General features: G+C 49.9%; 1 pseudogene; it reads right to left on the bottom strand.

Annotated features, from left to right (window-relative positions):
- The window catches only part of LOC141048869 (cytochrome P450 4A6-like), a 47,568-nt pseudogene extending 26,605 nt beyond the window's left edge, over positions 1-20,963 (bottom strand).
- Positions 20,964-21,682: the final 719 nt, after the last annotated feature.

The following is a 21,682-nucleotide window of genomic DNA, read 5'->3' on the forward strand; positions in this document are numbered from 1 at the left end:
CACTGCCAGCTGTTCCCCTGCTGTGGAGATGGCAAGTCTCCTGCTGCCTTCACCTGCCAAAATCCAGTAGGCCCCAGCCTGCTCCTCGCCTAATCCTGGGCTCCAACACCGTCAGTTGGTGTTCAGAAGTGTCGTCTCCACAGAGCCAAACACATTCGTTAGAGTGTTAGTGGGTTTCAGCACTGCCAGCTGTTCCCCTGCTGTGGAGATGGCAAGTCTCCTGCTGTCACGCTCGCGCCTTGGCTGAATGGCGCGAGCCGGGGGTTGTGGCCCCACTGTGCCACAGACCAGACTACCCTGGAAGGGGCGTGACTGCGACAGCTACCTTGGTCTTCACTGGAGCCTCTGATGGTGAGGTCAGGCTTGTGCGGCAGGTAGCTGCCGGGTGCCACTCCAGGGTGGTGTCTGGCTGTGGCTGCTGATCCCACTCGGGAACAGGACACCTGGACAGGTGCGAGTGACAAGCAGGCTGAGACACTGGGCAAGCAGGCACGGCTTGGTACACTGGCAGGCAGGCACAGCTTGGAGACACGGCTTGGAGACACTGGGCAAACGGGCACGGCTTGGAGACACTGGACAAGCGGGCACGGCTTGGAGACACTGGACACGGCTTGGAGACACTGGGCAAGCGGACACGGCTTGGAGACACAGGGCAAGCAGGAGTGGTATATGAGAGAACCGGTTTGGACCTGTTCACACAGGAGATGCAGGTATGGATCTAGGCAGGAAGGTGTGGTATATGAGAGAACAGGTTTGGACCTGTTCACACAGGAGATGCAGGTATGGATATAAGCAGGAAGGTGTGGTATATGAGAGAACAGGTTTGGACCTGTTCACACAGGAGATGTAGGTAGGCAGAGCCGCAGGAGTGCGGAGCAGGCAGAGCCGCAGGAGTGCGGAGCAGGCAGAGCCGCAGGAGTGCGGAGCAGGCAGAGCCGCAGGAGTGCGGAGCAGGCAGAGCCGCAGGAGTGCGGAGCAGGCAGAGCCGCAGGAGTGCGGAGCAGGCAGAGCCGCAGGAGTGCGGAGCAGGCAGAGCCGCAGAAGTGCGGAGCAGGCAGAGCCGCAGGAGTGCGGAGCAGGCAGCGCCGCAGGAGTGCGGAGCAGGCAGCGCCGCAGGAGTGCGGGGCAGACAGAGCGGCTAGGGAGCCGGGCAGACAGAGCGGCTAGGGAGCCGTGCAGACAGAGCGGCTAGGGAGCCGTGCAGACAGAGCGGCTAGGGAGCCGTGCAGACAGAGCGGCTAGGGAGCCGTGCAGACAGAGCGGCTAGGGAGCCGTGCAGATGCACAGATAAAGAGGACACAAGGAAAGACACGGCAGGGAAGGAACCACAAACAAGGAGACTGACAGACAGAGGTAAGACTGAGTTCAGACAGAGGCACAGGGACAAAGACTCAGGGGCCAGGATATTCAGCCTCCCGGCAGGCAGACAGGGTACAAAGCAAGACTAGAGAATCCTCCAGAGAAGGAGACAAACAGAACAGGGCCTGGCTAGCTCAGCAGCGGAATACTAACTGAGTATAGACATTGCTCAGGCAATGTTTCAGTGGGAGTGGCGAAACTAAATAGTCAAGGGCTCCAGGTGGTTGGTCAGGGACAGATTACACAGGTGCACCCAGACCGCATAAGAACCAGAGAGTTCAGGCGCCGCCCCCCTATACACACAGTCAGGAAACATGGAGAGCAAGCAGGAAAACAAGAGGCATAGCACATGGAGCTCAGGGCTGGCAACAGACAGATTTCACAGCATGGTTTGAAGGAGAAAGTAAGTTGGTGCGCTGGGGATGGGAGGCCATGCCGTGATGCCAGCAGGGTTGTTACAGTACCCCCCCTTTACGGCCCCTCTTCCTCAAGCCTGCCAGAATGACCTGAAGAAGGAGTATGGGACCACACACAGTCCAGGTTGACACGACATCCTTCACGTAGGGTGGAATATGTGTGCCATCAGGAATCCCAGGGTGCCAAGCTTCTTGATGCCCGATGGAGTCAGCTTCCAACACCGAGGGTATAAGGACTTGGATCTCTTCCTCCAGAGTGGAAGAAAGCAGGGACCTGGAAGCCTCAGACTTGACCCCTACATCAGCCGGCCAACTAGAAACAGCAGACACCCTCACTGAGTCTAACTTCAGCCCAACATGCCAGAAAAATTGGACCTCCTCCTCCCGATTGGTGAGGAACGGAGATACGTAGGCCGCTGTTCCAACCTCTTCACCCACCTGCCAAATGGAAGCTGGAGGCATACATACAGGGAGCCACTTCAGCCTGTTACCCTGAAAAAACTGAACCACATCCTTCTGGTTAGAGGATGAGAGAAGCTCTGTCTTGGGACCCTCACCCCTAGGCCACAGGGGAGCTGAAGGCATACACTCTGGATCCATCTTCAGCCCTTTATCCTGGGGAAGACAATCAAGAGGCAGGGGTGCTCTTGGGAGCAGAACACTGGTATAGTCGCTGGGGATGTGTGAGGAGACTGAGACCGCCTCCCCCTCTTCAGAGGCACCCTCACACCTTGACTCGGCGACTAGCAAACCAGGCGAAGAAGACGACCTTGACTGAATGCGACGCAAGGGAACCAGACACCTCTTGTCACTTGATTGTTTCAAGCACGGTGCCCTGCTAGGTTTCCAGACATAAATGGGTGCTAGAATCTCTGGATCACAATGACCCATGGGCATACCAGTCAGCAGGTGGCAGATGAACTTCTTCGTGTATAAAGCTCCGACCTGGAGCTGTAGTTGTCCTTGCAGGACTAGACTATTCTCAAAGAGGGCTCGACCACCTTTAGATGATGCCCATGCCGGGTTCTGGAGCTGAAGAATGGAGACCACACACCGACTCTGTGTGGCTGGTGGCTCGAACACCCCAAAGCTCCCAGAAGGCAACGAAACAGTCATAGGAGGTTGAGACGATTCACCCACAGGTTCCTCTTGTCTCTGGAAGCTTGGAGGGGAAGACTTTTCAAGAGCAGCTGGACGAGGCATGTCGAACACTTTACGGAAGGCCACCAGGAAGGCCCCCAGGCTCATGACGACAGGATCCCCTGCTTCCCAAAGGGGACAGATCCACATCAAGGCATCACCAGCTAGGTAGGACATGATGTATCCCACCTTGACCCGATCAGAGGGGAAACAAGCTTCATTCTGCAGGATGTAGTGCAGGCATCTCTTCAGGAACCCTTGGCACTCTTTAGGGTCCCCATAGAACCTAGGCGGGTCTGCTGGGTTGTGCTCTTCATAGGCCAGGAGCTGATTGTAGAGAGCATTGGAGATGATGATTGGTTCAGAGGTCTCCACGATCGGTACCACGCAGGACGGAACAAATTCCTCTGGTTGCTCATACTGGCAGGGAGAAAGTTCATCATGCTCCGCAAGCGGAAAGACATGGGACTCAGCGGGGACCATGGCCTGAGCAAACTGTCACGCTCGCGCCTTGGCTGAATGGCGTGAGCCGGGGGTTGTGGCCCCACTGTGCCACAGACCAGACTACCCTGGAAGGGGCGTGACTGCGACAGCTACCTTGGTCTTCACTGGAGCCTCTGATGGTGAGGTCAGGCTTGTGCGGCAGGTAGCTGCCGGGTGCCACTCCAGGGTGGTGTCTGGCTGTGGCTGCTGATCCCACTCGGGAACAGGACACCTGGACAGGTGCGAGTGACAAGCAGGCTGAGACACTGGGCAAGCAGGCACGGCTTGGTACACTGGCAGGCAGGCACAGCTTGGAGACACGACTTGGAGACACTGGGCAAACGGGCACGGCTTGGAGACACTGGACAAGCGGGCACGGCTTGGAGACACTGGACACGGCTTGGAGACACTGGGCAAGCGGACACGGCTTGGAGACACAGGGCAAGCAGGAGTGGTATATGAGAGAACCGGTTTGGACCTGTTCACACAGGAGATGCAGGTATGGATCTAGGCAGGAAGGTGTGGTATATGAGAGAACAGGTTTGGACCTGTTCACACAGGAGATGCAGGTATGGATATAAGCAGGAAGGTGTGGTATATGAGAGAACAGGTTTGGACCTGTTCACACAGGAGATGTAGGTAGGCAGAGCCGCAGGAGTGCGGAGCAGGCAGAGCCGCAGGAGTGCAGAGCAGGCAGAGCCGCAGGAGTGCAGAGCAGGCAGAGCCGCAGGAGTGCAGAGCAGGCAGAGCCGCAGGAGTGCGGAGCAGGCAGAGCCGCAGGAGTGCGGAGCAGGCAGAGCCGCAGGAGTGCGGAGCAGGCAGAGCCGCAGGAGTGCGGAGCAGGCAGAGCCGCAGGAGTGCGGGGCAGGCAGAGCCGCAGGAGTGCGGAGCAGGCAGAGCCGCAGGAGTGCGGGGCAGGCAGAGCCGCAGAAGTGCGGAGCAGGCAGCGCCGCAGGAGTGCGGAGCAGGCAGCGCCGCAGGAGTGCGGGGCAGACAGAGCGGCTAGGGAGCCGTGCAGACAGAGCGGCTAGGGAGCCGTGCAGACAGAGCGGCTAGGGAGCCGTGCAGACAGAGCGGCTAGGGAGCCGTGCAGACAGAGCGGCTAGGGAGCCGTGCAGACAGAGCGGCTAGGGAGCCGTGCAGACAGAGCGGCTAGGGAGCCGTGCAGACAGAGCGGCTAGGGAGCCGTGCAGACAGAGCGGCTAGGGAGCCGTGCAGATGCACAGATAAAGAGGACACAAGGAAAGACACGGCAGGGAAGGAACCACAAACAAGGAGACTGACAGACAGAGGTAAGACTGAGTTCAGACAGAGGCACAGGGACAAAGACTCAGGGGCCAGGATATTCAGCCTCCCGGCAGGCAGACAGGGTACAAAGCAAGACTAGAGAATCCTCCAGAGAAGGAGACAAACAGAACAGGGCCTGGCTAGCTCAGCAGCGGAATACTAACTGAGTATAGACATTGCTCAGGCAATGTTTCAGTGGGAGTGGCGAAACTAAATAGTCAAGGGCTCCAGGTGGTTGGTCAGGGACAGATTACACAGGTGCACCCAGACCGCATAAGAACCAGAGAGTTCAGGCGCCGCCCCCCTATACACACAGTCAGGAAACATGGAGAGCAAGCAGGAAAACAAGAGGCATAGCACATGGAGCTCAGGGCTGGCAACAGACAGATTTCACAGCATGGTTTGAAGGAGAAAGTAAGTTGGTGCGCTGGGGATGGGAGGCCATGCCGTGATGCCAGCAGGGTTGTTACACCTGCTGCCTTCACCTGCCAAAATCCAGTAGGCCCCAGCCTGCTCCACGCCTAATCCTGGGCTCCAACAGCGTCAGTTGGTGTTCAGAAGTGTCGTCTCCACAGAGCCAAACACATTCGTTCGAGTGTTAGTGGGTTTCAGCACTGCCAGCTGTTCCCCTGCTGTGGAGATGGCAAGTCTCCTGCTGCCTTCACCTGCCAAAAACAACAGGCCCCAGCCTGCTCCTCGCCTAATCCTCGGCTCCAACAGCGTCAGTTGGTGTTCAAAAGTGTCGTCTCCACAGAGCCAAACACATTCGTTCAAGTGTTAATGGGGTTCAGCACTGCCAGCTGTTCCCCTGCTGTGGAGATGGCAAGTCTCCTGCTGCCTTCACCTGCCAAAATCCAGTAGGCCCCAGCCTGCTCCTCGCCTAATCCTGGGCTCCAACAGCGTCAGTTGGTGTTCAGAAGTGTCGTCTCCACAGAGCCAAACACATTCGTTCAAGTGTTAGTGGGGTTCAGCAATGCCAGCTGTTCCCCTGCTGTGGAGATGGCAGTCTCTCCTGCTGTCTCCGCATTCCAAAGACAGTAGGCCTCTGCCTACACCCTCCTATTTCCTGGGCTTCAACTCAGCCAGTTGTAGCTCGGAAGTGCCGTCCACATGGAAAGAGATACTTGCTCCCGTCTCTCAGTGGGGTTCAGTAACGTCAGCTGATCCCCTGCTGTGTGGATGGCAGTCTCTCCTGCTGTCACCTCATTCAAAATACAGTAGGCCTCTGCCTACACCCTCCTATTTCCTGGGCTTCAACACAGCCAGTTGTAGTTCGGAAGTGCCGTCCACACGGAAAGAGATACTTGCTCCCGTGTCTCAGTGGGGTTCAGTAACGTCAGCTGATCCCCTGCTGTGTGGATGGCAGTCTCTCCTGCTGTCACCTCATTCAAAATACAGTAGGCCTCTGCCTACACCCTCCAATTTCCTGGGCTTCAACACAGCCAGTTGTAGTTCGGAAGTGCCGTCCACACGGAAAGAGATACTTGCTCCCGTGTCTCAGTGGGGTTCAGTAACGTCAGCTGATCCCCTGCTGTGTGGATGGCAGTCTCTCCTGCTGTCACCTCATTCAAAATACAGTAAGCCTCTGCCTACACCCTCCTATTTCCTGGGCTTCAACACAGCCAGTTGTAGTTCGGAAGTGCCGTCCACACGGAAAGAGATACTTGCTCCCGTGTCTCAGTGGGGTTCAGTAACGTCAGCTGATCCCCTGCTGTGTGGATGGCAGTCTCTCCTGCTGTCACCTCATTCAAAATACAGTAGGCCTCTGCCTACACCCTCCTATTTCCTGGGCTTCAACACAGCCAGTTGTAGTTCGGAAGTGCCGTCCACACGGAAAGAGATACTTGCTCCCGTGTCTCAGTGGGGTTCAGTAACGTCAGCTGATCCCCTGCTGTGTGGATGGCACTCTCTCCTGCTGTCACCTCATTCAAAATACAGTAGGCCTCTGCCTACACCCTCCTATTTCCTGGGCTTCAACACAGCCAGTTGTAGTTCGGAAGTGCCGTCCACACGGAAAGAGATACTTGCTCCCGTGTCTCAGTGGGGTTCAGTAACGTCAGCTGATCCCCTGCTGTGTGGATGGCAGTCTCTCCTGCTGTCACCTCATTCAAAATACAGTAGGCCTCTGCCTACACCCTCCAATTTCCTGGGCTTCAACACAGCCAGTTGTAGTTCGGAAGTGCCGTCCACACGGAAAGAGATACTTGCTCCCGTGTCTCAGTGGGGTTCAGTAACGTCAGCTGATCCCCTGCTGTGTGGATGGCAGTCTCTCCTGCTGTCACCTCATTCAAAATACAGTAGGCCTCTGCCTACACCCTCCAATTTCCTGGGCTTTAACACAGCCAGTTGTAGTTCGGAAGTGCCGTCCACACGGAAAGAGACACTTGCTCCCGTGTCTCAGTGGGGTTCAGTAACGTCAGCTGATCCCCTGCTGTGTAGATGGCAAAGTCTCCTGCTGCCTACACAGTCGTACCACTACTGATTTTTAACCGTGCTCCAATTAGGCCTGTGGCTCCACTGTCTCTCGTATTTCCCCTGTCCTCCAACCCTGCCAGTTACAGCTCCGAAGTGGCGTCTGCACAATCCACACTTGTTCCTGTGTTACAGGTGTTCAGTCCGGTCAGTTAATCAGGGGTTCAGTAACGTCAGCTGTTCCCCTGCTGTTTTGATGGCAATCTGTCCTGCTGCCTCCCAATTGACAGCACATCAGGCCTCAGCCTGCTAAGTGCTTGTCCTGGGCTCCAACATCGCCAGTTGCTGCTCATAACTGACTTTGGCACGGGTACTCCCTCCTGCCCAGCTTGGTTCCAGCCCTGCCTGCTGTTTCCGGGAAGTGTCAATGTCAGTTTGCCACCCCAAGTTGCCATGTCGTGTTGCGGTTGGGTTAGCCGAGGCTAGGGTGCCAGCAGTTTAGGTGCTTCCTATGTGGACTGCGGGTTCTGGTAAGAAAGGCTTGTTCCATAGTGCCAGTAGGACAAGCACCCCCTGTAGGACTGTGTGATTCGGTAACTGCGGCCAGCTTGCGGCATGCCAACTTTGCTTTTCAGGGGTAACTTCTGATACCCCTCCGGGTTCCAGCACCGTCAGCTGGTTCTCGTCAGAGCCTTTGGCCTAGGTGCCTCCATCTCGGTATCCGAGTTCCGGCAACGTCTGCTGGTCCTTGGTAGTGCTTTGTAGCACAGGTACCTCCTGCTTAGTAACCGGGTTCCAGCACCGTCAGCTGGTCCTCGGTTGTGCCATTGGCTCTTATTCCTTCTGCTGCCCCTCCGGGTGCCAGCACTGTCAGCTGGTCCTCGCTATTTCCATTTGCTCTTGCAGCTTATGCTACCCCTCCGGGTTCCAGCACCGTCAGCTGGTTCTCGTCAGAGCCTTTGGCCTAGGTGCCTCCATCTCGGTATCCGAGTTCCGGCAACGTCTGCTGGTCCTTGGTAGTGCTTTGTAGCACAGGTACCTCCTGCTTAGTAACCGGGTTCCAGCACCGTCAGCTGGTCCTCGGTTGTGCCATTGGCTCTTATTCCTTCTGCTGCCCCTCCGGGTGCCAGCACTGTCAGCTGGTCCTCGCTATTTCCATTTGCTCTTGCAGCTTATGCTACCCCTCCGGGTTCCAGCACCGTCAGCTGGTTCTCGTCAGAGCCTTTGGCCTAGGTGCCTCCATCTCGGTATCCGAGTTCCGGCAACGTCTGCTGGTCCTTGGTAGTGCTTTGTAGCACAGGTACCTCCTGCTTAGTAACCGGGTTCCAGCACCGTCAGCTGGTCCTCGGTCGTGCCATTGGCTCTTATTCCTTCTGCTGCCCCTCCGGGTGCCAGCACTGTCAGCTGGTCCTCGCTATTTCCATTTGCTCTTGCAGCTTATGCTACCCCTCCGGGTTCCAGCACCGTCAGCTGGTTCTCGTCAGAGCCTTTGGCCTAGGTGCCTCCATCTCGGTATCCGAGTTCCGGCAACGTCTGCTGGTCCTTGGTAGTGCTTTGTAGCACAGGTACCTCCTGCTTAGTAACCGGGTTCCAGCACCGTCAGCTGGTCCTCGGTAGTGCCATTGGCTCTTGTTCCTTCTGCTGCCCCTCCGGGTGCCAGTACCGTCAGCTGGTTCAAGAGGACAAAGAACAGGAAGACAACCACCAAGATGCAGAACAACAAGAGAGAGAAGACAAAGAAGCATAAAAAAAACAAAGCAGAAGAACATTAAGCATAAGACTAATACTCTGAGCAAATGATATTATCTTATTTATAAGCAGAAGAAGACTAAGCAGTGTATGGGGGTGAGTCCGTTCCTCCTCGTGGTGCCCCTGGAAAAGGCCTGCTGCTGCAGGCCAAACTGAACGCGGACAAATCCTGTTGTAAATCTTTTGTGACAGGCAGAACGGAAGGTGTAAACTTCTAACTTTTCTAGATAACAACTACAGGAATGCCTGACACAAACAAGAATATGATGAAGAAGAATAGGAAGAAGATGAAGAAGTTGAATATGTAGAATAATAATTGTTGAATAAGAAGAATATGAAGAATGTAAGAAAAGGAAGAAGAAGAAGAAGAAGAATGTAAAAAAAGGAAGTAGAAGAATTTAAAAAAGGAAGAAGAAGAATGTAAAAAAAGGAATAAGAAGAAGAATGTAAAAAAAGGAAGAAGAAGAAGAATGTAAAAAAAGGAAGTAGAAGAATGTAAAAAAAGGAAGAAGAAGAAGAAGAATGTAAAAAAAGGAATAAGAAGAAGAAGAAGAAGAAGAAGAAGAAGGTAAAAAAGGGAAGAAGAATAAGAAAGAAGAAGAAAGAAGAAGAAGACATACATGTCTGGCAAAATATAAATGAGGCTAACATAGTCAATATCTTTGTAACTCCTAACGTCTTTAAAAAAAAAAGTTTAATTCCTGCTATTCCTTTTGATTGGGCTAAAACTCTATGGCTTTAATGTCTCCTCCACCTCCCACAATACATTCTACATTATTCTTAGTTGTTTTTCTTCATGTAGAATTAACCTACAAGGAAAGAAAGGGTTTTTTTTAATTCCGATATTTTGGCCCCATTGACTTGCATTGGTTCCCGGTATCGGAATCGGCGATACCGATATTTTTTTTTAAGATCGGCCGATCCATTCCGATCCGATATTTTCAAGTATCGGCTGGTATCGCTCAACTCTAGTGCCTGGCCATCAAGTGGGCACTGGAATCGTTGCGCTACTATTTGCTGGGGAGAACATTTCGGTTGGTGACAGATCATTCCCCTCTTACGTGGATGAGTCAAGCTAAGGAGAGGAATGCCCGAGTCATCAGGTGGTTCCTGTGCCTGCAAAACTTTAAGTTTTCAGTAGAACATCGCGCAGGCAGACTACAGGGGAATGCAGATGCCCTGTCCAGAGTTCACTGTATGTCATGTGTCCACCTCTCTAGGGGTGAACATAGGGGGAGGTATGTGGTACAGTAAAGGGTGTTTTACTGGATGGAAGATATGTTTCTCCTAGTAGGTTAATGTTTGGCTGGGTTTTTCCTTAAAGACGGGACCTGCGATGATGTCAGGGTCACGTGATCAGCCCATGTGATGTCTACCTCACTGGTGGGAGGGGTTAGGCCCTAAGTAATGGAGGTTGGTAAATGCCACAGTGTGAGTGTGTTTCTGGAAACTACAGGGACTTGTGTGGACGCAGCCTGCAACTTGTATATAGGATGCCCGTGCTGCAGGACTGTTGCAGCAAGACTCAGAAGAACCCCGGGAATGGCACCTGGCGGATGCCGCAGGACCTGGCAGCTGCTTAGTTACGCCTGTCCCGTGCAAGGGGTGAGTCTGGGATCAGTGGTTCTCCAAACTGGAGTATGTGTTTTATTTCCCTCATGTTTTGTTAAGCTGCTGGTTACTGAGTGACAGTAAAACCACTGAAATTGGACTTTATGCCTGTGTGTTGCCTCATTACTGCCGCCCAGCTATTGCCTACCAGAGCGAATCCCTACAGTCGAGATACTGGATACTTATAAATGCCAAGTCCTGTTTAATAAAGCAGAATGGAGTTATAGGAGATGGATGGGAACATTACACATTTATAGTATTACCTCTGGATCTTCCCAGATACTGGGGCACCAGTTTATAAGATATATAGAGATGACATATAGAGATGAGAACAATGGTACCTGTAGAAAGAAGGCACAGAAATTCTTCATATATGCTATATATAAACATAGCATAATACATAGATAGATAGATAGATAGATAGATAGATAGATAGATAGATAGATAAACAGATATATATATATATATATATATACACTCACTGGCCACTTTATTAGGTACACCATGCTAGTAACGGGTTGGACCCCCTTTTGCCTTCAGAACTGCCTCAATTCTTCGTGGCAGAGATTCAACAAGGTGCTGGAAGCATTCCTCAGAGATTTTGGACCATATTGACATGATGGCATCACACAGTTGGCGCAGATTTGTCGGCTGCACATCCCTGATGCGAATCTCCCGTTCCACCACATCCCAAAGATGCTCTATTGGATTGAGATCTGGTGACTGAGGAGGCCATTTGAGTACAGTGAACTCATTGTCATGTTCAAGAAACCAATCCGAGATGATTCGAGCTTTATGACATGGCGCATTATCCTGCTGAAAGTAGCCATCAGATGTTGGGTACATTGTGGTCATAAAGGGATGGACATGGTCAGCAACAATACTCAGGTAGGCTGTGGCGTTGCAACGATGCTCAATTGGTACCAAGGGGCCCAAAGAGTGCCAAGAAAAAATTCCCCACACCATGACACCACCACCACCAGCCTGAACCGTTGATACAAGGCAGGATGGATCCATGCTTTCATGTTGTTTACGCCAAATTCTGACCCTACCATCCGAATGTCGCAGCAGAAATCGAGACTCATCAGACCAGGCAACGTTTTTCCAATCTTCTACTGTCCAATTTCGATGAGCTTGTGCAAATTGTAGCCTCAGTTTCCTGTTCTTAGCTGAGAGGAGTGGTACCCAGTGTGGTCTTCTGCTGCTGTAGCCCATCTGCCTCAAAGTTCGACGCACTGTGCGTTCAGAGATGCTCTTCTGCCTACCTTGGTTGTAACGGGTGGCAATTTGAGTCACTGTTGCCTTTCTATCAGCTCGAACCAGTCTGCCCATTCTCCTCTGACCTCTGGCATCAACAAGGCATTTCCGGCCACAGAACTGCCGCTCACTGGATTTTTTTTCTTTTTCGGACCATTCTCTGTAAACCCTAGAGATGGTTGTGCGTGAAAATCCCAGTAGATCAGCAGTTTCTGAAATACTCAGACCAGCCCTTCTGGCACCAACAATCATGCCACGTTCAAAGGCACTCAAATCACCTTTCTTCCCCATACTGATGCTCGGTTTGAACTGCAGGAGATTGTCTTGACCATGTCTACATGCCTAAATGCACTGAGTTGCCGCCATGTGATTGGCTGATTAGAAATTAAGTCTTAACACACAGTTGGACAGGTGTACCTAATAAAGTGGCCAGTGAGTGTATATATAGATGAGTTGTGAGTTTTTATATGTAGATAGAGTCAGTTTTTTTATGATTTCACCCACCTTTGGGCAGGCTCCGTCCATCAAAGAATGTGATTGGTTCTTTAAGTTGGCGAACCACTTCCGGAACAGGAGGAAAGAGGCGCATGCTTTCCTTAATGCACATGGTGGTGTATGGCAGCTTTCCCAGGTCTTCCCTGGCATGCAGAATTAATGATAAAACATAACCTTCAGGCATGCAGACAGCTTTACAGCATAAGGAAACAGGTTGAAAAAGATTTAGGCCATTTGGTTGGACAAAGTTTACTAAGGATTCATCATAATATTTCTTATTTCATAGAGGCCGCCTGATGGGGTGTATGGGATATCTGGAGACAGATGGTCCAGGTAAGAGATCAGTCCAGCTTTATGGGATGTACATCAGAAAGCCTCCCACCAGAATGGATAGGCAAAAGAATATATGGTTTAAAAATACATTTTATTAATCCAACAAATAATACAATACAAAAATATTTCCAATTATAATGATGCCTCTAGCCAATACAGATCAGACTGGATTCCTAACTAGTTGCAAGCATATCACAGAAGCTATATAATATCCAGATCTAAATGCAATCTTATATAAACTTCCTTTCATTTACAAAATATATAATAAGGTGTCACATAACGCTCAACATACCACGGGCAATGTGTATTGTAATTGTTACCACGGCTGGTCAGGTGAGGAAAATCTCCAGGAGTGGACCCTCTGGACCTTGGCACCGAGGGGCCCCGGGCGAGCTGCCAGGTGGAGCCGACCCCTATACAGGGATCGTTAGGAGCAGGCCCAGGGGTTCGGGTACCACAATAGCCGGTACCGAGAGGGGCGGCTCAGAACGGACTGGAGTAGGAGCACGAGACTGTAGGAGGTAGGACCAGAGTAGGATTGCAGGGCCGGACCAGGGATAGCAGGACGAAGCGGGATCACTGGAGACAGGACCGGATTAGGACTGCGGGACTGGAGCATAGACAGCAGGACAGAGCAGGATCACTGGAGAGAGGACCAGAGTAGGACTGTAGGACAGGAGCATAGACAGCAGGACAGAGCAGGATCACTGGAGACAGGACCGGAGTAGGACTGCAGGACTGGAGCGTAGACAGAAGGACAGAGCAGGATCACTGGAGACAGGACCAGAGTAGGACTGCGGGACTGCTGCAGGAACCACGAAAGACAGAACTGCAAGACTGCTCCGTTTTAAGCCTTTTTTTCTTGTTTTTTTTCTAATAAAATCTATTGTGTAGTGTGAACTGGCAAACTGTAGGGTGAGAGTACGCTAGCTGGACAGTAGAGGCTAGTTAGGAAATGTATACAGCCCAGATAAACTTCTTTCTCAAGCAGTTAGTTTGTGCAGGCAGTGGCCTGAAGGCCGGAGGTTAACCTGACAGTAAAGAGGGTTCATGAAATTCATTACTGTGATTGCCAGCTATGCTATGCTAAGACATGTTTTGAAATGTCAAAACAGGAAAATATGCTGAAGGCGATGCCACCACCGAAAGGTGGCTCTAGACACATCGAGGAGTTATGGACTGCTGTCTGATGACTACCTTGGACAGTGTAAGAGCAGCGCCCTGGCCAAAACTGTCACCCCTGGAAAAGTGCAGCGAGTCTCACTCTGATCTACAGTGATTAACCATGCCAACCTGTTTACTCTTAAACCACTTTTGGTGAATTTAGCCTGGCCTGACAGTAAAATGGATGGCGTGATAGCAGCTGTGCCCTATGATGACTAGCTTTGCTTTCCCCAGCGAAGGTGGACTTCATTGTGGCCTGTACTGGGAGCATGCTATGACCTTAGAGAAAGAGGAGGGCCGTGGCCTAGAAGTGCGACTCCAAATTCTATTGTATCCTGCACCTATAAGAGACACTGCTTCTAGATATGAGCCATTGCGGACATCTAACTCTGTTTGCTAGTGAAACTGTTCCTGTCCTATACCACAACCACCAAGCTCAGTGCTCCAGTATTTCTGGGTTATGATCAAGCACTACTATACTCTTGTGTAAATGTTAAGCTCAGTGCCACTGTATTGTCCTTAAACTTTCAAGCTCTGTGCCTTAATGTTGAAATGTAAGCATAAACCTTTACATTTTTGCTTTTATGTAACCACTGAAAACTCTGTGCTACAATAAAATGCCTAAAGGGCGGGTATTGTGCCTCCATGTGGAGAGTGGCTCCTTAAACCGCAATCAGAGGCCTCTCATACAGCTAAATGAGACCTCTTACTGTGCACTGAGGAGGGGCAAACACCCTGAAACACGTGTCTGCAAATAAAGGTTCTGATTTGACTTGTATCCCAAGTCACGTGGCCAAGGCTCGTTAAAGGGTCGATATTGACTTTTAAGATTGCTACTTCCACGAGGTGGCACTAGAGTTCTAGTCTCCTTCCTCTCTAAAGAAGCAATCTGTACAATCAAATGTGTAACCATCAAGTGCGTGGCCTCATTGGAAAACTGTAACAAATCACTTTCCTTCCTCAAGTTCAGTAAAAATCAGTTTCAGTTTTTTTTTTCAGTGTCTGTGTCCATCACTGCGCCAGCCTTATGTGGAAAGGGGTCCAAAGCCACTCACAGAAAACTGACCCAATTGGCAAAGGGAGGGGGAGGGTAGTAATCAGACACTTAGTGCTGACATAAACAAGACCGCTACATTATTTTACTGCCAGCTACCTGGACAAACAGGATCAAAAGAGAGACTAACCGATAGAACCTTTTCTCTAAAAATAAAAGCATGATATTGCCTGGGCATGTTTAGTCAAGCCAAGAGTTTGTAAGGGTGTGCTGAGGTCAAGCCATGCCCTGCATCCCTTCCTGGTAAAGCGGGTACGTTTTAGGTGTAAGATGGTGTATTATGTGAAGGATCTATGATCAGTGAGAATTACTCTGTGAAGGATCTATGATCAGTGAGAATTACTGTGCGATATCTGTGACTGAACTAAACTTGTTGAGTAAAGTTGTTTTGTTAAAAATGGACTTGGACTCTGGTAATCAGTGTGTGACGATATCTGGAACTGGAATCGTGCAACCTGAGGTGAACTCCAATCTAAGGGGTACTTCACACTAAGCGAGATCGCTGATGCGTCACCGATTTTGTGACGCAACAGCGACCTCGCCAGCGATCTCGTTACGTGTGACACTTAGCAGCGACCAGGCGCCCGCTGCGATGTCGTTGATCGTGATCGAATGTCTTGGGCCATTTTTTGATCATTGGTGTCCCGCTGGCCAGCTTGCATCGCTGTGTTTGACACTGACGAGCGACCTCGTTAGCGACTCAGAAATCTTGGACGCAGGCGGGAGTTGTCAGAATCGCTGCTGTGTGACACTAAGCAACGTCGAGATCGTTGCTGCGTCGTTGGGTAAATTTGACTGTTTGACAGCTTACTAGCGACGCACCAGCGATCCTTACCTGGTCGTATCGTTGTCGGAATCGCTGGTGCGTCGCTTAGTGTAACGTTACCCTAAAAGTGAGTGACTTGCATTGCACACAGATCACACAACAGATGGGACATTGTGTTTTCTTTGCGGGGTGACAGAGTGTGTCGGAACAGCAGCCCTTTGCCATGATTATCACCCTGGCCACCTCACATGTTACCAAGAAATGTATAAGAGTCACGGTCCTGTTAAGGTCAGCGTGCAGCCACCGCTGAGCAAGGACTCACCCACACTGCAGAGGGGCCCGGGGTCAGAGACGGCCGGATAGTTCAAGGAAACAGGACCTGGAGAAGCTAAAGTCAGTGAGCAGTGAAGCACCTACGGTCATGTGACCACAAGGGGCGGGGCTTAGCGTCCTGCTATCAGAGATAGGCAGAACACTAATACAGGAATTTTCAAAGTCAGACAAACTGGGTCATACACAGAGATAACAGTAAAGTACCAGGGATAAGACAGAACGGAAAGTCGGGGCCAAGCAAAGATCAAAACCAAACAGACATAGAAGGTACCAAGCAGAATCCAACAAGCAACATCCAGAGAACAGACTGAGTCATACACATAGTATCAGATAATCAAGAACACAGCACAAACACACTCAGGGGTCACCACACTCTGCCAAGGGCGAAAGTATACAGTAACTGACGGGATGGGAGCATCCTGAGGCTATAAGAAGCTATCCCAGAGCCAGGGAGAGGCCACAATCATAAGCCCCAGGTGTGCAGGTAAGAGTCTGCACTGGGATCACAACCTTTAACCCCAGAAATGCCAGTCATCAGCACTGGTTCCAGACATTAACCCCACGTGTGCAAGTCAAACCCACACTGAGATCTTGACAATAAGATCGCATATGGCATCTTTCTGGGAAAAGAAAACCTTGACTTTAGGTCCTAGTGGACACTGGGGTGGCAGCCAAGATGGAAGATTAGAGAAGGGTGAGCTCTACCTAAAGTTTGCTGAAGGGAAGCCATCCACTCTCCTAACCCTTATGATGTATTCTGGTTCAGCAGGTTGAGAAAGGTTTGTGGGGGCCCCTCTCTTTTTGGCGAGGGTTTGCAGTAAACAGCAACCTTGTGCACTTTTTTCGTATGCCTCGCTTCACTAGACAGTAGGTGATGCAATAACCCATACGCACTCCATGATCGTGTTGCAGTGAGATATGGGTTGACTAAGGAGCCCGCATCCTCTGTCTAACTGCTCAGTAGCTAGGTTCATTATTGACTGCTTCATATGGAGTGGGCTCCTGATGTTGTACAAGATTAGAAAAACATGGCTGATTTCTTCCTTCTGACCATGGGCTAAGTCTGGTGTTTTGCCGTTTTTGGAAGATATTTGGTCCACACCTTGTGAATGGAGGTGGTGCTGTTATTTGAAGAAAGCACCCATGTTTCTGTAATACTGTACAACTTATTCTTTTAGCAAATCCAAATTAATAATACCAAAAAACGTTATTTTACAGTTTTTTGACAAACCTGTTCATCTGGCAGTTGCTGTGACAGCTAAAGGCGCATTTCATGATGGTGTCCAGTGTCATGAGGCTGACATGATGGAAAAGCTCCACTGGGTAGTCTTTGGTAATAAGACGTTCCCATTTGTCCTAAAAAAATGAGAAAAGAACAGGAATGAGTTCAAGAATGGTTGTTAAATAGATATTTCTGTCCTTACCAGCATGATGGTGACACAGTCGGACATCAGTCTGACATACGGCTTCAGAACATCATAGTTGAATCCCGGGGTCAGCAGCCGGCGGTGCTGAAACCACTTCTGTCCTGAAAACACCAGCAATCCTTCCCCTGAGTGATGCAAATGTTAAAAATGAGCTTTGTGAGGCTTTAAGATGTGGCCTAGTTTTTGAAAGGGGGTGTTTGATGGTGCCCATAGACAAAGTTGATCACTGTATTCCGATGAAATCATCAACAAGAATCTATTGTCTCCAGGCACATCAACTAGTACAAGATCACATACCGATCCACGGAGTCAGAAAGCCATAAGTAAAACTATCCTTCGGATCTGTAAAAAAAGGGAATATGTTTCAAGAGACTATAACTGAAAAGAACATTTAAGACTATGTGCATACTGAGTCTGTTTGTTGAGTTTTGGGTTCAAAAACTGACCAGAAACTCCAAGCATTTGAAAATTTTGAGTAGGATTTGGAGAGTTTCCGCTCTGTTTCTACTCTCAACATTTCTTTAAAAAACCTCTGTGTGGACAAACCCTAAAAGAGCCAAAGTGTGTGTGCAGCCCTTTGACCCCAGCTCTTAAATGGAGCAGTGATGGACACAGAGATGGCAGGATTACCCTGAACGAGACAGGAAAGTCTAGCAGTAAGTCTTTTAAAGAGAGAACAAGTTTAATGATCACACAGTATTATGTAAGAATGTAGGCAAATGCTTCCAGGAATACTAACCAGGGAATGAAAATATGTCTATTAGGGCAAATGCAAATTGCCCCATATTGGGGGAAAAATGCCTTCCCGACTCCACATACGGAAATCAGATTAGTTCCCTGGATCAATGCCCCATCACAGAGTCTTGTACCCATAACCTGTAAGTTATGTAACCCTCCTTGAAATTTTTTAGTGAATAAACCATTACAACAATCACATGGCAGAGAAGTTCATAATCTCACTGCTAGCACAGTAAGTCACCAAATGGTGACTCTATGGCTGGTTGTGTTGAGTTTCACGAGGTGTAGTGGAACCTGCAGCTTATACTAGGGAATCATTTTTATAAGGTGCCTGCATGATGCCACATTTTGGGCATCTAGCATAAGTGACTTGCGACCTCGAGAAACCTACAGACCCCATAGCTTTGCCTATAATGTTTCTTTCAGCGAATTTAAAAGGGTTGTCTCGAGATAGGTCATAACTTGCTATCAACGAGACATCTACTGATACCGAAATAGAGCTTTGGTGTGCCCAAGTTTAATGACTCAAATGAAGCATGCCCGTTTATTTCCATCAGGAAAGCTGGAGATAGCCAAGTAGAGCGCCTGACTACCTCTGGCAGTCATATAGACTATGAATAGGTCATCACGCCTTTCAAACTGGGTGCTTTGGAGTCCAGTTCTTTTTATCGGTGAGGGTCTTGTGGGTTGGTGATAATTTTTTAATTTATTACAAGACAGATAAGGGCTCTTACCTTGTCTGGACAGGATCGCCTTTGCATAATCGGGGTGGCATATCGTCAGGGCTGCAAAGAAATTTCCCAGCCACAGTGGAAAGGCGTACGGGTATTGTTTGGCATAACGAATCATAATCTGCATGTCATTGCCATTCTGAAGGAACTAAGGTTGGGATAAAGACAGACAAGCTGTCATAACTGAGACAGTCACAATAAACCGCAATGCTTTGAGCAACCTCCATGTCAGTCATGCCATCGACATTACAGTCAGCCTCTTCGATAGCTGATAACAAGAAACAGTTCATTTTATGACCGGGACAAAAAAATGGAGACATCGTATACTAGAGGTTTATTGTGACTTGAATTAGTGTTTTCTCATCTGGGATATTTGGGACAGGATATGCCATAAATATCCAAATGGGACTAGCGCCAATGTTGAAGAGGTGACCGCATACAATTAGTGTGGCTCTCTCATTTTTACGGTAACTCCAAAAAATGGTCAAGGGCACTTACATGTGATGGCTAATGAACTGTTGCAAGAAAGCCAAAATCAAGAACAAGATAAGTGACATATGGGGGAAATGTGTATATCAGACTAAACATATATCAAACTTGTAAGAAGTGTTCGAAGAAAGATTCCCAGTCTGCTCCCCCCATGATGTTCCCAGCCCGCGCTGAACCAGAGCACCATGGCACCTCTCACCTCTGGCTCTCCACATTACTCTCGGTGACTAGGTATGAGCGAGTATACTCGTTAGGATTCGGTTCTCGGCGAGTAATGCGGTACTCGCGGTACTCGAATCCTGGCGAGTAAATTTCACTACTCGCCTCGCACAGTCCCGCACAGCCCAGCACAGTCTCTGCACAGCCCAGCACAGTCCCGCACAGCCCGGCACAGTCCCACACAGCCTGGCACAGTCCCCCCCGCTCAGCCCAGCACAGTCCCGCACAGCCCGGCACAGTTCCGCACAGCCCAGCACAGTCCCCGCACAGCCCCCGCACAGCCTGGCACAGTCCCTGCCCAGCCCAGCACAGTCCCGCACAGCCCAGCACAGTCCCACACAGCCCAGCACAGTCCCTGCACAGCCCAGCACAGCCAGGCACAGTCCCACACAGCATGACACAGTCCCCGCACAGCCCAGCACAGTCCCCGCACAGTCCCGCACAACCCGGCACAGTCCCCGCACAACCCGGCACAGTCCCCGCACAGTCCCGCACAGCCCAGCACAGTCCCGCACAGGCCAGCACAGCCCCGCACACACACACACTCGCATTTCCCATAGACTTACATTGGACTCGCTATTCATTACAAGTACCCGAGTATAAGGAGCTACTCGTAAAGAGTACAGCGAGTCCGAGTATTTCACTACTCACTCATCCCTATCGGTGACCCAATACACAGCATTTCCCCAGACATTTCATCACTCTTTTTCCCAGCCTTCAGCCCACTGTCACGATAGATAAGACCACTGTCACTCCCACGAGGAACAAGCCTCGGTATAACCGTCCCCAGATACTTCACATGGACCAATTGCACTGAGATACTTGGCGCTAAACCACTCCCATGCATACCAAAATTTACAGGCCCATCAACGGAAAAGTAAAAAAAAGGTTATCATGTCAACACGCCATTAGTACCACTCAATGAACACCAGAAAATCAAAATCCAAATAACACTGACAAAATTACATTTTTTTTTTACATTTTTACTCCATTTAAATTTTCAGCACATTATATGGCAAAATAAAATGTGTCATACAAAACTACAGCTGGTCATGAAAAAAAAACAAGCCCTGATCTGGCTTTGTCGATGGAAAAATAAAAAAAAAAATGGCTCTTGGAATAAAGGGAGGAAAAAAACATTGGTGCAAAACTGAAAAATTACCGAGTCCTTAAGGGGTTGAAGTGCAGGCTACAGATGGTGCCAAAATTATTATCCACTGAAACCTCCCATCAGACTTTCTGGATTCTCAGATGCCAGAGTAATTGAATTTTACTGCACTTTTGCTAATAAAATAAGTGTGTTTGCTTATGGAAATGCTATGTAATCAGTATGTTAATATTTAATAAAATTTTCCACAAAGTTAATCACATTGCACGCCTCTTACCTCCTGAGCGTTGCCAAACAGCCAGTGACGCTTGGGACCCTCAAATGGGCTAAAAACTTTAACAAGCTGCTTCCATTTTAGAAACAGCCTCCAACCTTTTACCAGTGTAAGGGGGTGGCGTTGCTATGGACCATAGAGACAAGCTGCCACTTTAAGAGACAGCATCCCCTTGGTTAGAGCAGTTGGACATTCTGCGCTTCCCTGCTGTAAAGACTGTTTTGGTCTCTTCTGCCAGCACTGGAGAGGGGAGGGGCTGCTTTTCTGTGTGTGAGGAGAGAGCCGAGATTTCTGCAGGAACGAGACGTGCCTGAGCTGTGAAGGAAAGACTTTGTAAACTCTTCTGTGGAAAACAAGGTGGCTTCCCTATGTTGCCGTGAGGAGCCACGAAGAAAAGACAAGAAAGGAATCCAGAGGAGGGAATTCACCATTTCTAGGAGCATCACTGGACCTGCACACAAGGAAAAGACAACGTTGCAGAGCTTCCAGGAAGAAGTGCGCACCATCTTGCAAAGCTGTAGGGGCCCTGGGAAGGGACTGAGATAGCAACACTACTGTGAGTGTTAACCTCTTCTGTGCACATGCTAGGGTTTAGGATAGGCTGCAATAGATAGAGCACGGCAGCCATGTGGCCAGGTTAGCAAAGGACAAATAGGCTATAGTTAGTGTAGCATCATACATTACTGTTATGATTGGGTCACCGAGGAGGAAAACAAAACCGAGCTAAGTCACAGAAAGCCAGAGAGGTTGGTAATTACGTGGATTGCAGACCCCTGATCCTAACCACACAACTAACAGCAGCCGTCGAGCATACCTACGATGATTCTAGAGGCCTCG

This window comes from Dendrobates tinctorius, unplaced genomic scaffold (genome assembly GCF_039654945.1).
Source record: "Dendrobates tinctorius isolate UK_male_01 unplaced genomic scaffold, ASM3965494v1 ptg000138l, whole genome shotgun sequence".
Taxonomy (NCBI): Eukaryota; Metazoa; Chordata; class Amphibia; order Anura; family Dendrobatidae; genus Dendrobates; species Dendrobates tinctorius.